The 16,946-nt window shown below is 35.8% G+C and overlaps 1 protein-coding gene across 11 annotated transcripts in view; it reads right to left on the bottom strand.

The window, feature by feature from the left end:
- FOXP2 (forkhead box P2) overlaps positions 1-16,946 on the bottom strand; it is a 445,023-nt gene that overhangs the window by 87,565 nt on the left and 340,512 nt on the right. Inside the window, exon 2 of one of the 11 annotated variants that reach the window (XM_055710828.1) lies at positions 2,467-2,537. The exons of the other annotated variants lie outside the window; for them this stretch is intronic. The gene's annotated coding sequence lies outside the window, so the exon portion shown is untranslated. The remainder of the gene's footprint in view (positions 1-2,466; positions 2,538-16,946) is intronic. 11 annotated transcript variants of the gene reach the window in all.

The following is a 16,946-nucleotide window of genomic DNA, read 5'->3' as shown; positions in this document are numbered from 1 at the left end:
TTCTAGAACATATTTTCACGAGTTTCTTTCTACTGTATTTCAGTCCTTGTGTAACATACTGGAATGTTAATAATTATATATATATAAGCCCCAGAATTGCACTTAGGCATATATACGTAATTATATATGCACATTTTACATGTTATTTATATACACACCAAAGGTTAAACATGCTAATACTCAAGTAGAAAATCCAAAGTTTTATATATATAAACACATCCTTTTAATTATTGTCTGTCTCCCCTGCTCAAAGATAACTGGAAGAGCTACATAAATAATAAAAACAGGAAATACACTTTAACTATCCACTATCAAGGGAATATTGTTTTAACAAGATGTATGGAATCTCATTATCATTCTATTAATTCAACAATCTTGATGTTGTTACAAGACTGAGACAGTTATCAAAGCAAGGGATCATTCTTGTATGTATGGATCACAACACTTAATGGGACAGAGTTGTCACATAAGCTACAGTGTCAAAAAGATAACCAATACAGGACTGAGCTTGTAGTGGCAATGCATTTAAGTGGGCACACATGGCTCCAACAAAATAACTGGTATTTGAGAAGCATATAGATACAGCTGGGTTTGAAACTGCTATCATTATAGCACTGATTTCATGAAATCCCTCACAAATTGATCTCCCACACATTCCAAATCTAAGCATACTTCCTATTGACAGTGGTTTCAACGGTCTTTCATTAACTCAGTCTTCTCTTCTTCACACCTTCTCTTCTTTTGAAATTAAATGAATATTTATGGTAATTATTATAAAATTACTTTATCCTTGAGGACATTGGTCCTCAGGGTCTCCATGGGTTTTCAACTAAACCTGTTTCCTCAGAGAAATTATTCTTCATGATTCAGTACATTGCTTAGTAACTAGTAGCCAAGCTAACATTTCCTACACCTTTTTTTCATTCATATAGTTTTAGTCAAAAAGAATAGACTCTGGACACGCAGGTTATTTTACTACTTGATTTCTGTGCGTAGCTGATAACGATGCCTACTTCCCACCTACATTGCATATCAAAGTTTGAGACACACAGAAATTCAAGATAATTCAAAACTGGTTTCAATACACATTTTTCTACTCTCACAGCTTCCAGATCCTGATGTATATGATTTAGTCTCACATCCATTATGGAGATATTAATATAACCATACAGTTGCAAGAAAATCTGAATTGTAATGTTTGTTTAAGCTGACTATAGGTTTGCAGATAAAACACCAAGACTGCCCCTTATCTATCTTTGAATGACACGTTTGTGAGACGGATGGAGGCAGCTTCACTTCTGCCAGCCTTAACTACTGTGTATGTCCTGCCTTTCATTTCATACAGTCCACCACAGATAGATCCTATGAAACCACATGAAGAGAACAGGCTGCACTTCACCAACCATGTCTTTAGCGAGCTGAGGTTATTAAAAAGGTGCTGTTGTAGCTACCGGGCTACAATGCAACTATGGCCTGTATATGGAAATAAAAACTTGGCATTTTAGGTATGTCTGTATGTTACATACATATTTATGTATATGAGCAAATACAGTATGAGGGTTGGCATGGTGATTTAACAGGCCAAGGATGCCACATTGTTCACAAATGGTGAATTCAGACAAAGGTCAGTTCAGGACTAAATATTGAACAAGACATAGGTCCAGGTATCTTTTGTACTTTACTACTACCTGCCAGCTTCTTAAGGCTTTCAGCATACAGGACAGGATTTTCTGACTTAAAACCCCTATTTCTATTTTCTTCTATTTATATTATGACCACAGAGTAGCCACCATTACAACATGACAGTTGTTGAAAAAAACATTGACTTTATTAGCATCTGCTGTATTTGGTATTCCTCAGAAACCAACGGTGGACAGATGCCCTTCATTCCTTACCTCACCCTTTGGGAAGTTGTTACCAGGCAGTGCATATGAAGTGTACACTTTTCCAGCTCCAGCCCCAGCCCCAGATTTATAAAATAGTGAATGCAGAGCTAAATTTGGGAACGGATTACCACAATCTGACCTGAAGCAGAATCGAAATAGTAAAGCCAATTGAAGGCGGCAAACTTTTTCTTAGAAAAGTGTTATCTGAATTCTCCTAGATTTCATCCTTAGCGTTAGCTAAAACAAGATTATATGGCCAAAGTCTTTTTGTACTATTTCTCTCTTTGCCGATTAATCACGGTTGATAGTGAAAACTACCATCGAGCTAGCTGCAGGTAAAAGAAAGTTTGCACGGCCATCACACTGGCATTTCAAAAGCACAGGATGACTCTGATATCGTGACATTTAAAAGGCAAGAAGTCCCACTTAGATGCTTTACTAATCCTTTGTGTCAATCATGCTACTTGGCTCACAGCCGAAGTGTTGTCAGGAATACTGTCTACATCCTGAGTCTAAAACAAAACTCCAAAAGTGAATGTGAGGGACAGAAACTATAGAAATGAGGAAAAATTTCACTTACATTTATCCAAGATGGCTGTCGCTATTACTGTTGAAACTCTGCTATGGGCTGAGGTCACAAGACCCTGTAAGCTAAAATAGAGAAGCTTCAGCTGAGGGTAACTGAAGCTGCAGCACATTAAAATACATTTTAAGGTTATAGGTATTGATTGGAGTTTTAATATCTTGATCTATTTTCCCCAAGACATGAAAAGTGACCTCCACTTTTTGGTCATTTTTCAAGCCTGGAGGGAAGAGATTTTCAGTATTATCCTCTACCTTATTATAAGTGTGTATGTATGTTATATACAGTACGTGATATGATAGTATGATGGTTTCATTGGCATGAGTTTGGAGTTGCTACATTATTCACAAACAGTGAAACTATACGTGATTTATGCAGATTCTCCCAAACAAAAATAGATTAAAACCTTTATACAACATCACATCATCATGTCTGTAGGAAATGTGAATTATATAAAAGAAAAGCTAGCTTAAAAATATTCAAAAATGTATTAAAATGCATCACAGAGATTTTTTTCCTTTCTATAAAGCTAATTATGTAATTATGTACCTCTGAAGGAGTATGAGAACTTTTACATCCTAAAAATACCAAAATAACTTTAGAATTATTTTGTATGAATATGAATACTGTAGTTTGAAAATCTATTGCATCCTAAATTCTCAGTGCTTAAATCAAGTGTGTGATCTACTTACTAGGCAGCTAGAATCTCCTCTTAACCTGTGACATAAAGGCCCTGCTGTTGGCTTCAGTAAGTGGCTAGATACTGAATCTGTCACTAATTTTGGATCAAACATTCTCTCTTCTGGCCCACAAGCCACCGTGTGTTTGTGAAAAGAACTGACATGCAAGAGAAAAAAAGGAGAAAACAAAAAATAATACCTTGGGAAATCATCGTTAGTGTTAACAGCAAAGATTTGGAATGACAGAAGGAAAAAGACTAGTACAGTTCATTTGAGAAAAGTGCGTGATGAACCACCCCACAGTTTATTACCTGTCCTAGGATTGCACATGATATCCATCTATGTAAACATACACTTGTGTACGTGCATGTATAAACAGATAAAAGCAAATCGCAAAAACAAATAGCACATGTCTTACAGGCTTTTCTATATCTGAAATGAAGGAAAGCAATTTCAAGACCACGAGAAATGCAATGAATCTGAACTACACAAATCCTGAAGCAGCCAACAACAAAAGCACATATATCATATATATTCAATATATGTGAAAGAATGACAAGTTGCCAAGACATAAAGCGAAGGACGGAATCTCTGTGCTTTCTGAACAAACTTAAAAAAAAAGAAATTTCCATCACACGCTACAGATGCTTACTGCATTTTTTGTGAAAGTATATTGTGGTTTATAACAGGTGAGAACATAACAGATGAGAACTAAGAAACTACCAGGATACTGCATCATTTTGATGTATCCAAAGAAATGGTGCGGACAAATAGAACTGAGAAATTCAGCGAAACTGTTACATATTAGAAACATTTTTATAAAACTCAGTCTAGAAGACATCATACTTCTACGAAACAAGGCAGTCAAACTCATCATTTGAAAGATAAGTAAAGAATACAGCATGAGTCTAACAAAAATGATTGCTGGAAAAAATAAGTGAAATTTTCCTACAAAAAAACGAGCGCTGCATTTTAGATTTTTAATAGAAAAAGAGAGCAAATGTTGTTCAGATTATGAGATCACCTTAAAAGGATGGGAGAAGTGATGACTCAGGTGTTTGTGACACAGGACTAAACAATTCACCTTTACCAAACCCATTTCAGTACTTAGATGGTGAGCCTGAAGTTTTGTGTATGCTTGTAAGCCCACGTAGAATGAGTATTTCCTAGACTGGATGCCATAGGATAGATGCCACATCACCAGAACACCATATCCTATGAAGTAGTTGCTTGCCTTCACCTAATGAGAAATACTAATAAAAAATTGCAGTCTGAAATGGAATTAATTATTCTTTCCATGAGCAGAGAGACTTCCATAACAGAATTTATGCAATCTAAACAGAGTGTGTTTGACTATGTAGAATGTAATCTAATATGCTCAGTGTGTAAAGAGGTAAAGCTCTATCAACAATAAGCCTGGCTCATTTCATAAGCAGTAATTTATTTAGAAAAAAAAAAAAAAAAAGAAAGAAAAATAGAAGTGGGAATGGGGGGATGTGGTTCTACCAAATGCAAGAAGTCTACGCTGGAAACCTGTATCTGAACTAGTCATCTGAGGTTACCTGTATAATTGAAGGAGAAACATAGGCATTTCTATGGCACAATTCATTAAACCCTAATTAGATGTCTAAATCAGATTGCATAAACAGTCTCTTAAAAGTGTGTTGACAACTATGTGTTGACTAAAAGTGCCTTGACTGCAGTGACAAAAGGCTCTTGAGCCCGGATTATTGAGCTGAATGGTAGAGAAAAGGTATAACCATCTATTGTCCAGTGAAATAAAGCCCCCTTCCAAAAAACGAATTATCTAACCTTGACTTCCCCTTAGTATGCACCTGAAATAGTCATTTGTGTTTATGTTAAACAGATGTAAAACCAGACTACTCTGTACTGACTTCACGTGTTCAGACTGCCTCAGCTAGGGGTGTGTGATGCCCTAAAACTTACTACAGGTGAACAGCAAAAGTAAAACCACCATCCACTCTGGTTTTCGTTCAGGCATGAGACGCTAACCAAGAACACTGCTGAAACCCTCAACCATTTCATTCTGTCACTGGATGCAGGGACATACCTATAATACTCTATATCCTACCTAAACGGACCAACCAACCGCCTCTCAAATCCCCTTCTTCCCCTTCAATTTTGAAGAAAAACTCATTGCAGAAGAAAATGAATGAAAATATTACAACCCACACATGCGTGCACACACACACACAGAAACCAGACACAGAATCTTAGATTACTAAGATTACTACCATTCATATTAAAGAAACGCCAAAACTGCAAAAATCAGCATAATGCTTCAGGAAGCCAGTCAGTAAGTTGACTTTCATGGTAATAGCTATTTAAGCAAAATTTTGTTTTGAATAAAGTGCCAGAAGTTTATAAAGTATATAAAATCACATGCTTAAAATTAAAATTAAAAATAATAAATAGTAAAAATGTGTTTCTATTGTGCAGTAGCTCAAATATAAACTTTTCCAATACTATGTATGCTTCAGCTTCACACAGCTTATAAGATTAGATGTGTCAGTAGCGCAGGCCTCTTCAGAGGTACATATGACAAACTTAGGCAGCCAGCAAGGGAACAATCACCATTTTGATAATCAATTTCAGAACTGAATTGAATTTCCAGAAATGATTTGAATGAAAATTAGCTCACAGCATGACGGGGGCTAGCACATTTGTTTTAAATGAATCAGGTGGATAAAAATAAAATAATAGAAAAAAAACCCCCAACCATATTATTTCGTAAATATTTACAGATTAATTCAAATTTATCAACTATGAAAATTAATCAGAAAGCAGATTGACAGCACCTCACACAACTCAGTGATCACCATTAATCCAGACAATGTATCAGATTTTATCAGAATAGAGGTCATGTTTTAAATGAAGGTAGAATTTGTTATGCATTATTCATCCATCTGAAAATATTACAAGGTGGGACAACTTTTTTATAGTTTATTACCATAGCATATTACAAAAATGCATTTGTAAAATAAATGTTTAACCGATGAGTCTATGACAAGTCGTTACAAACCATATTATAAGATGCAAATATTGTTAAAATATGTGTGCATGTTTAATGCATGAATTACAGTCATCAGGCATGGTATAAATTGTCATAAAATTTAACAAATTATAATAAGATATTTATAACTGGCATCTAAACATGAAGTGTGCACAGAGAAGTAAACGGTACTAAAATTGATCCTTCTATGAAGGCTCTTTTTTTCCTTGCATTTTACTCAGAACGAACCAAGTTAGGTGATTTTTTTTGTTTGGATCCTAGTAAGCAATGTCTGAGATAAATTCTTCTTGCTAAGCTTCCAAGGCAGCCAGAAACTTCTGTCTTCAGAAGATTTCCAGAACAAAATTACAAACAGTTCTCCATTAGCTAGGCAGCATTGATTAGCTTTAACAACACTTTCAAATTTATTCTTACGAAGAATTAAAATGAACTGAATTAATCCGAGTTATTTTTTTTTACAGACAAATTTTCTGAGGAGGTAAACTGTTGAAACTTTCTATTATAATTTTTTGTCTATTCATCAGAAAAAACAACTTTGACAGAGTAGGGAATAAACAACTTTACCTTTCAAATTTTGTAAGCTTGATCAGTGAAACTAAGTTTGCAGTATCTATCTGACCTAGATAAGCCTTGTATATGCTATTATAGTTTGTGTTGTATTTTTTTTTTTTTAATTTAATACCATACAGCAAAACATTGATTAGAGAAAAGGTATTTATGGATTTTGGCATATGTGTAGAATATAAACAAAGAGCTGTCACCAGGATACTTCCCAACTGATTACAGAAACAGTATTTGTCAGCTTGAAAGAGAAATTTATGTATGTTCCATCTGTAAGAGTCCAACTAAGTGGTACACGAGATCCTGAAAATAAAGAAATGTCCTTACTTCCAATTGTCTAGGAAGAAAGGAGAACAGATTGAGTAAAGAGAGAGAGAGAAGGCAACTACAGAGAGATGCCACAGTCACATCCTGCAAGCTTTTGTGCAGAAATTTGCTGGTATGTGAAATCAGTCATAATTACAATACTGAACTTTAATACTGTAACTAAATAATGTTATAAATCTACTCTAAATCTGCCAGGTTTCAGCTGCTGAAGAAGCTGATCTCCAGCTTCTGAAGCACAGTTAAAGAGCATTAGCTGGATCTGAGAAGTCTGATCTTGTGATAGGAATGTTGACATTGCTCTCCTCTTAATTTTCTCTGAAATTTAACAAGATTGAATGCCTGGAAGCAGGACCTCAATACATTCAAGAAAGGAATAATGTACTAAATTTGGTAGAACAAGAATAGAGCCCTATTTTTATAAAAAAATAAACATAAATTCATAGAGAAAAAATCTGTTTCAAGCTTTTGAATACAAAGGATGCTTGAGCCTCACATTTCTGGAGACTGTAGAAGGGAAGGATCTCAAGTTTTTATCCTGTCCTAGCATCTCACCCTGCCCACCACTTGTAATGCACCTGGAGTGGGCACTCACACAGGCTATAAGGATCTGAATCAGTAACACCTACTCTCATACTCATCTGGACGTAAACAATGTACTTGGAAGCCTGAATTTGAGCTGCAAAGATAGGCAACATCTTAGAGGACTTGGTGCATGCACTACCAGCTGAGGTTTTACAAAGCTTACTCCAGACCTATTTTACAAGGAAGCACAGGTGACCACACCTGCCTGCGGAATATGCCTCGGAAACACTCTTCCCTTCCCATCTGTGGAACCATGAAATATTCTCAGTTGCACATCATATTTCCATGCTGAAAGCTTTAGTCTTGCAATCCCACTGAGAAAGCAACATATTCAGCCACGAGGTGCTCCTGCTGTCTGCGTATCAAGGCTGGAGTAAACAGTACATTAAGTGCCTCTGAACTTTCCCAGGCAGGAAAGTATTCAAAGAATTTGTGGCTAACAGCTTTGTTCCTTAAAAGCCCTCATATGCAAGGCCCTCCACAAATTATTTGTTTCTTCAACTTTTCCAAACATAAAAGAACTGGCAAAGCAGAAGAGGCTTTGAAGTCAACCCGAAGCCCTTCTTCTTGTGTGCATATCTTGTTTCCTAAAGAAGTGACCGTTCTGATCAAATGATTGAGCAAGCAGTTCCTGGATAAGAGTGACCGTCTCAAAGCTAAAATGAAGGTCAAGAGAATACTGCTCAGAAGCATGAAAAATACTGTGCAGGACACTCCTTCACCCATCCAGCAAAGGCATTGCTCCCTGCTTGCTTGGGACACTGCTGGTGCTGTTTAAACTTACTTGTAAATGTGGACAAGTTTAAATCAATCCACCAGAGGCAGAAAACCCCATAACACAACAGATAACAAAACCAGAACACACACACACAAAAATAACCAAAATGTCCAAAATGAGGCTGGAAAAAATGATGAAAAGATGAACATCATAAATAAAATTAGCAAGAAGTAGTTTCTCTTTTCCATATGTTGTTTTTTCCCTCCAAGGCTTACATGACAATTACTTAAAATCCCAATATATACTGCCGACATTGTTTAAGAAAGGAAGTTGTCTCACCAGCATCTACAGCTACTGTGCAATAATAAATGCAGGAAATAATAACAAATATATATAATATTTTCTACATACATTTCCACAGCAAGACATTACATCCTTCTTTGTCGAGCAGATATATACCTCTGTGACAGAACAATTCAACAGAAACAAAGGAGCCAACAGTCTGCTGGTTGATAGAGAAATTAAGTCAATTGGACAAACTGAAGAATATTTTCAGTTCTAAAGGACTATATTTATTAACTGGAATTATTCTCATATGTGTAACTACTCAACAGGCTTTAAAACCAGCTGAGAACTGACAGAATATGTCTTCTTTCAAAAACTAAAATTTTGTTTTGGTTTTCCTTTCCCGTTTTATCTTGGTCTTCTTTGTAATTACTTATTCACTTGGCTTTTTTCCTAGTGTACTTGGCAGTTTATGCTAGACACACAAATCTGGAAGAGGCCCACCACTCTAAATATGAATTGTCACCTGTAATTCCATGGTTTAATATTACAGTACACAAGGTGAAAAAAATCCAACTAAAAATGTGTACCACCCAGTACAGAGAAAGACACGCCAGTGTGCTCAGCTTGTAGTTTGGTGTAGTTCCGATTCACAGAATGGCACTGGCACTCTGCATGTATACCTAGAAATTTATCGGAGTAAGTAAACCAGGACTTTTCCTGAACTGTAAGTAATAAGTGAAATGGAAACTGTGAATTCTGTTATTCAAGGAATAATCAATATTTTGTACTGAATTTCCAGACATCCTGTCTTTGTGTATCTGCATCTTCTGTTCAATTCTTCATTCTGTTGGTAGTTTGTGAGTTTCTCACCCACAGATTTCTCAAATTCTACTGTATGGCTAGTTAGAACTTCTAGCCCGAAGATCTACAGAAGTGCAAAGATAAGTCCTTGAAAACGTGTCCTCAAGGACAAGCCCTTAGTGTTGAGCTGATTTAAGGTATTAGTGTAACTAAACAAATTTTCTTTACAGAGGGAAGCGTCTCATTTACAAAGTATGAAATCCTAAAATGAAAGACAGTCCAAGGAAAGAGAAGCATCAGTAAGACTTCACCTCAAGGTCTTACAAGACTATACTGCACCAAAACAGACGAGTTATTCACGGCAATCAGAAGGCAGTGCTGTGTCCTTCTTACGGAACAGGACAATGCCAAATGATTTAGAGACTGGAGTTTTAATCTTTATGCTCCATGTCCCTCCTGATCAGGCCATTACAGGTTGCTATGGACTGTCTCCAACAAATCTTGGCGTTCATCTTTCAGGGTCCTGACCCAGCCTATCTGCAATTAGTCTGATGAGATTTACACATTCTTTAGACAGGAAAAGAAGATGTTCTGTGGAGTAGAAATCCAGCTCATGAATGAACACAGGCTACTGCGGTCCCAGTAAGACAGGATATGGAGAGGAAAAAGAAACAGAAGCAGAAAAATGCTATTTGGAGTGCCTGTGATATGACTGTAGTGCTAAATAGGATGAACAATAAATATTCTTCACAGGCATACAGTCCAAGCCTAGATAGAAGTGGAAGAAGTATGACGGAAAGTCTCATGCTTTCCTGCCTTGCACAATTCAGATGAAAGCTTTCTCATTTAGACAACTGAATGAGGATGACCTTGATGGCAGGAATTGTGCAAAGATACCAAAGTACCTGCTCCAAGAAGAGACTCGGGTCAGAAAAAGTAAGAGTTTTCTATGCAGCCATACAGAGACTGCAACTAATACAGTGCTCCCAGAATATGAACAGTGAGGAGGCTGCAGTGGTATATTTTGTTTCTAATAAAGTCTGGAATCATAAAACTATCTAACAGGAAAGGACTGAGAATTAGAGCACAGAGCAGAATAAAGCACTATACAAGTAAGTTAAGTACAAAAAGCCTCTACAGGCAATTCACTAGCATGTGCATACATATACATATATTAAAAAGATAATTCACTTATCTGTACAAAGACAGTTCTAGTGTAGTTTGGGTAACTGATTTGGGCAAATAACCTGATGTCATGGTCTTTAGTAAACAAAGCTCCATCAGTCTGTCAAATGACAAGTTTGTTCTACCTGCTCAAGATTTAGGGAGTAAAGCAATGTCACAGATATTAAATGCATTCTCTTTTTTTTTCTCAATTAAGTAAGTACTATTTGCATTATTATTATTAGAATTTCTGGTAACAGTTTTTAGAAACAACCTAAATGACATTTGTAATTAGAACATATTTTTATATAGAAAAACAGCTACCCTCATTTTAAAATAACAGCTTACTGACAGAAACTGTTACATACAGCAGACTCACACCGAGATACGTATGAACAGGGATGAAACCACACTCCCCTGTGGCTTTCAAAGTAAAGCTTTGCAAGGTGTTACATAGAGACACAATGTATGGCCTGAAATAGCTGTACTGCATAACAGAAGTACCTGTGGAGAGAGGGAAAAAAGAAATGATCCTTCTTCAGGCTGCTGAATGGTATTTTTATATTAAAATGAAACATCCTAAATTCAGCATAATGTTATCAGATCATACATCAAAATAAAAATGGTATTATAATGTTTTTGTCAGCACACTTCTCAATTTTCATAAACCTTGGGTTGTTTCCTTGTTTCCATTTTACTGTAGACTGAGGAAAGATGTGACTGTTATAAAAAGATACAACTTGTTTCCTCTACCACACTGTGATTATACTTAATTTTTAACGGTCAGTGCAGTTACATTATTAGTGTAAGCAGTTAAATTACTAGTGTATTTTCTATCATATTAATCAATACTGCTTTTTTTCTCCCAGCATGACATTCACTTACCATTACACATTCCTCTGGAGTGCCACATAGTCGTCTCCAGTCTTGATAAGGCTAAATAAGTTTTTTGGTCATCTTTAAATTTTGACACATACAATATCCTTCAGCACATTTTTCAGTTCACAAATATATTAAACAATGCTGTTTAATGTACTGGTCAGTGGCATACAGAAATGTTAACCTTTTGCCATGCTGAAAACTGACAGTTTACTCCCACCCTATCTCCCATCTCAAAACTTTTTTATGACTTATGATGGAACTTTAACTTCCACAAACTGTTCAGTTTTCTTAAGAATTACTTGTGAAGGACTATGTCAAAGGCATTTTGAATGTCCTTTTAAATCGTATGTCTTGGTCTTACATTAAAAACATATTTATTTTGGGGACATTTACAAATATTTCTTGCAGATTGAAAATACTGGAGTCTTCTTAAAACATGCAACAGAGATATGTGTGTGCTCTGCAATTTCAGTAAACTTTGAGGCCACGGAAGAAGAGCACGATTTGTCCCCCAGAAAGGTCAGACTACCAAAAACTTGCAGCCAAATCAGTAACGGAGAAAAATTAATTTTATCCTGTCAGAATGAAGCACTTCAATGCACACGGTAAATCACACAGGCGATGAAAGACTTGCAAGTGTAGCTGCAGGAGTAGCATGGGAATTACTGCAATTGTATGAAGGCTCCCATGCTGCTGACCAGGACCATACTGTAGGCATTGCACAGACAGAGTAAAATGATTGTCCTATCTGAGACAAGAGATGACAGTGACAGACTGATAGGAATTACCTGTCACGATAGCAGGCGGTGTATGTGCTGAAGCTTTCTATACATAAACTGGGAAAGTCTGAAGGACTGACTTGCAGGAGGATAATGAGGTACCTCACAATCATTACAGACAGCACAGGAGAAAGTACAATAGGGCTTATCTGAAAATCTAAAAGTAGGAAATTAATGTGTTGGGTTTTTTTTCCTACCTTATGAGAAATAATGGGCACCGTGAAGTCAGTCTGTGAAGGATTATAAAACTGAAAACAAACTGCCTGCACTTGATGCTTTGAAGGGGAACCGGGGAAAGATGCAGAGAGAGATGTTAGGAAAATAATCTGTGTGCAACAGTGGCAGCAATGAGACAAGATGACATTTGTCATGTGCTGAAAAGAGGCTGGTTGTTGTAACTGAGAAGTGGAGAACCTGCACGAATGTTTCAGCTCAGTGCACAGTTTAAAAAGCTGTACCTTAGTATGGATGTGAGGAATAGGAAAGAGATCCAAATTCAAGATGTTGTTTATGTTCCAAGCTTAAGACAACCATCACGCTGATACAGTTGACAGTGATGGAGAAAGGGGGTGAAAGAGAAAAGATTATTCCTGTTAGTCTTTACGTTGATGTCTAAGCATCCACAAGCTGGTATCAGGAAGATGGGATGAGTTTTACCTGTTTGGGATTTTTATTTTTTTAATAGAGCAAAATGTATCTGGAGTACAAATCACAAATATGATAATTAGGTTGCTCATTAGATTAAATACAAAACAGATTCTCTGAAGAAAATGGCAAAAAAGCAATAGAAGGATAAAAAGAAAACCAGGAAATAGTTGGATGGAATTGGAAGAAGAGAAACTCCCTATAGTTACTGAGATCAGGACACTGAGCTCACAAACTGGCTAAGGGGACGAAGAAGTGAATGGCTGAGCCAAAGAAGTCAATGAAAGAAAGCAGCAGCTTCAAGTATGAACTTGTAATCAAATTTGTCAGCTTCTATCATGAAACCAGTTTAATTCTTTCATGTTGCTTTTAGTGTCAATTCCCTTTTCATGGCAGAAGTAATTTTTTTTTTTTTTGAAAATAAAGAAATACCAACAGGAGAGTACAGTTGACAAAATCTGCTGCTATTAGCAGCACTTTCAGCTCAGCCCAAGCGGTGACTGAGAAAAAGTGAGAGAACCTGCTGTATTCAAGACTGTCCTTGAACACTTGCTATGAAAAGTCACCTTCAGTTACTATTTATGTACCGATTACTTATGAAAGAAGACAAGGTTTTGTTCTTGCTGATTGCTCAGTAGGAAGCGTTAGTTTCTCGGCAGCCAACAGAAGTTGCCAGTGATCCTTGAAGCTGAAGTTCCCGTTTGCAATTACAGAAGAGAGTTCTTTCACCAGCACCGTCTACAGGAAATACCATTTAAATGTCTCCACAACAGTTACTGATATATGGTATTTGGATTATGGAGCCAGCAGGGTATTTGATACAACCTCACAACTTTCACTTTTGTGTAAACATATATTTAAATACCTATCAGATTATTAGCTTTCTGCTTAGTGATCGAGAAATAAAAAAACCAAACCGTTAAAGGTCCAGATACCATTACAACAGGGAACTCAATTACTCTTTTTTGGAGAGTTTAGGGCAATGGCTATCTATTGTTTTCCCAATTACATTTGTTGATGTTTTTTTTAAATATATAGAACATTTAGAGTACATTCAGCTGCTCTTGACATCATCTACTTTATTTGCTTGGTATTTCCTAGCACTACACCAAAGCTATTTCAATGCAACAAAAATTAAATGTAGGAACATGATAAACAGAAATTAATATTTTGTTAAGATTTTTGGCACTGAATTTTTTGTGACTGCCATATTGTACTCAGAAATATTAAGAATGGGCTAATAAAGGTGGAAATGGTTCGCAAGGGAAAAAAAAAAGCCCAACTGACAACTCAAGACTCAATCCAGCCCATGGTAAAGTTGATGACTGTGTTAAGCATAAAGGAAAGAGTTAATGTAAGACACATTTGTAGAGCAAAGCAGACGTAATTTCAGAGCAAACTGTAAATAAAAACTCAAATGGCTCTAAAGCATTCCAATGAGCAAAAGAGCAGTGACAGAAAAGAAGGATCAAGACTAAACCCTTACCTCTATGCTTTCTATCTAAACTTAGAAAACAATGTAATTTTTGGGAATTAAAACAGGTGCTGGAGATGTTACAGAATATGTGATTCATAACATAACTAGGAAAAACACTGAATTCTACATAGTTTTGTCAGCAGACATTTTTCTGATTCGTACTGTTTTCATATAATCCTACAATGTTAGCACTGTTTTGAACTTAAATGATAAGACCCTTGATTAGTACAGAAGAGCATAATTTATCAAAAAGCAGTTGTAGATTTAATTCATTCAAGACTCTTATTATATATTTTATTGTAACAATCACCACTTATTTTGTAAGTAAAACATTTTCATGTTTAAACCACCTATTGGAAAAAAACTTATGTCTGCAGCCTAATACTATCTAAATATACTGCCTTTCTTAACTCTACAGGGAATGCTTTCAAACCAAAAAATGGAGATACAGCGCCAAAACTCCAACCAAAGTCCACAAGAGGCATGTGGTTCAACACATTCTCCTACATGTACCCTATTAGCTATCAGCCTGATCAACAATACGCTTTTAAGTAAAGACAAAAATGAGTATTAACTGAGCAAACAGTATACATTATTATGTTCAGTCAGTTTAAACTACATATAAGAGACTGCCTTACACTGAAACAAAGAACAAAAAAACTGTTGAGTCATCCAGAAAGGCTATAGAATTTAACAGCAGATGAAATGTAATGTTCATTAAAATCAGCATTATATTAAAAATTACTTCATTTTTTTAGAAATATAAACCTCCTTATGAATATATTAAAAATTTAGAAGAGCCAAGTTCCATTTGCTCTTTTTTTTTGTCTAGTCCCCCACCTGGGGAACACCTAGTGCTGCTCTAGTGTGAGCCAAAAAGGGAAGGAACTGCTAAAACCGCCCATGATGTAGCTATACAGAGTACAGAATATGCTTGTGTGTACATAGATGTATGTTACTCTGTAGTTTTAGTTTAAGTGCATTTTATTATATGTTGCAAAATCAAAGATTGTTCCTTAGAGGCTTACAAGGTGGCTATGGATACCTGTTCATAGCTGCTATCATTATGTGAAATCAAAAAGCTTAATTTATATGAGAATAGGCAGCTGATAGTCTACAAATATCTCCCAGGTAGTCTATATATATCTCCTGTATCAATAATATATCAAAGGCTACTCCTTAATCAACTCCTAGTCATCCGTTAGTTTTCATCAAGATTAAAAAGAAAAGGAAAAACCCCCAACCTAATGGACCAGATATTCAGTGATATTCAGATATCACAATTTGGAAGGAAGAAAAAAATATTAGTAAGTAGTAAACCTAGCCATGATTTGGCAAAAGATATTTTTAGCTGTGGTCTAATAATCAGAGTGATGTAGCTCTATAAGAAAGACCCAAACAGTAAAGAATTTTTCCTATTGGATAGAGACATAATCTTCATATGTTATAAACTGATGAAACTCATTGCTTGCTTGATGTAAATTACATTGCTGACAATAAAGTGCATTTTGAGAGAAAGCACTATGCCATCAAGTGACATTTTTATTTGCAGTGTGAAGGAGAACACCTCTGGAAAAGCACTCCATTGAATTTTGGGTTGTTGCACTCTGCGCTGGAGCTCACTGTTCAGGGCAACTATTTTCAAATACTGTACTGAAACAAAATAAAATACTGAAAAAATCTTACACACAGTGTGATATTCTATAAGTGGGATATACCATGAGCTAACACAGAGATGACATTTGAAATAATGGACTAGATCTTTCCTGTATTTAAAAAGGCAAAATTATAGAATGCCTCTTCTATAGAACTGCTGCCTTTGTCCAGTAAAGGCTTGCTTGAGGGTCTTCCACAAATGTAATAGCGAAGTTTATAGGACAACATATATATTACAAGTTGTTGAAAGGTGTCTCTCTTCATGTCATATTGCAACTCATTTTACTTGCAGACTTCAAAGAAGCCACTCTCCTCTCTACAAGACTCAAAAAGCAGTGCTGTTTTATAGGGGGAAAAAGGTACAAGGGACTGTGTATGTAGGATGTATTCTAGAACCTCGGAAACCTCAATTACTTTGTGATTTTCAAAAACACCCCTTACAATATATAAAATGGCACTTCCTGCATTGCAGCTTATTTGTGCTTTGATACATACACACTGAAGGAATTTAGTGTGTATTTTTAATACATTTTCTGCAATGCATGAGAATTTTCCTTCTGTAATGGAATTCCCCTTTCAAATAAAATTAACAAAACCAAAACCATACTTAAGAAAGGATGTCTCCAAAACTCCTAATGAAGCTGCTTGTAATATTCAATAAAAATATTCATGAGACAAACATCTCTAGGCAAACCTTTTACCAAATAATAAGCAAAAAAAAAAATAAATTAAATCTTCCACATTTTAAATGCTATCTTTAACCTTGGAGACATTCTTCACATGAACATCCACATTTTCTATTAAATTGCTACTTTTAGACAGTACTCTACGTAGTATGATCCTCTTAATCCACAATTCAGGACTGATAATCATTCTTTCCTTT

This window comes from Falco cherrug, chromosome 5 (genome assembly GCF_023634085.1).
Source record: "Falco cherrug isolate bFalChe1 chromosome 5, bFalChe1.pri, whole genome shotgun sequence".
Lineage (NCBI taxonomy): Eukaryota > Metazoa > Chordata > Aves > Falconiformes > Falconidae > Falco > Falco cherrug.
The sequence above is the reverse complement of the archived record's forward strand: the minus strand, read 5'-3'. Positions and strand labels throughout refer to the sequence as shown.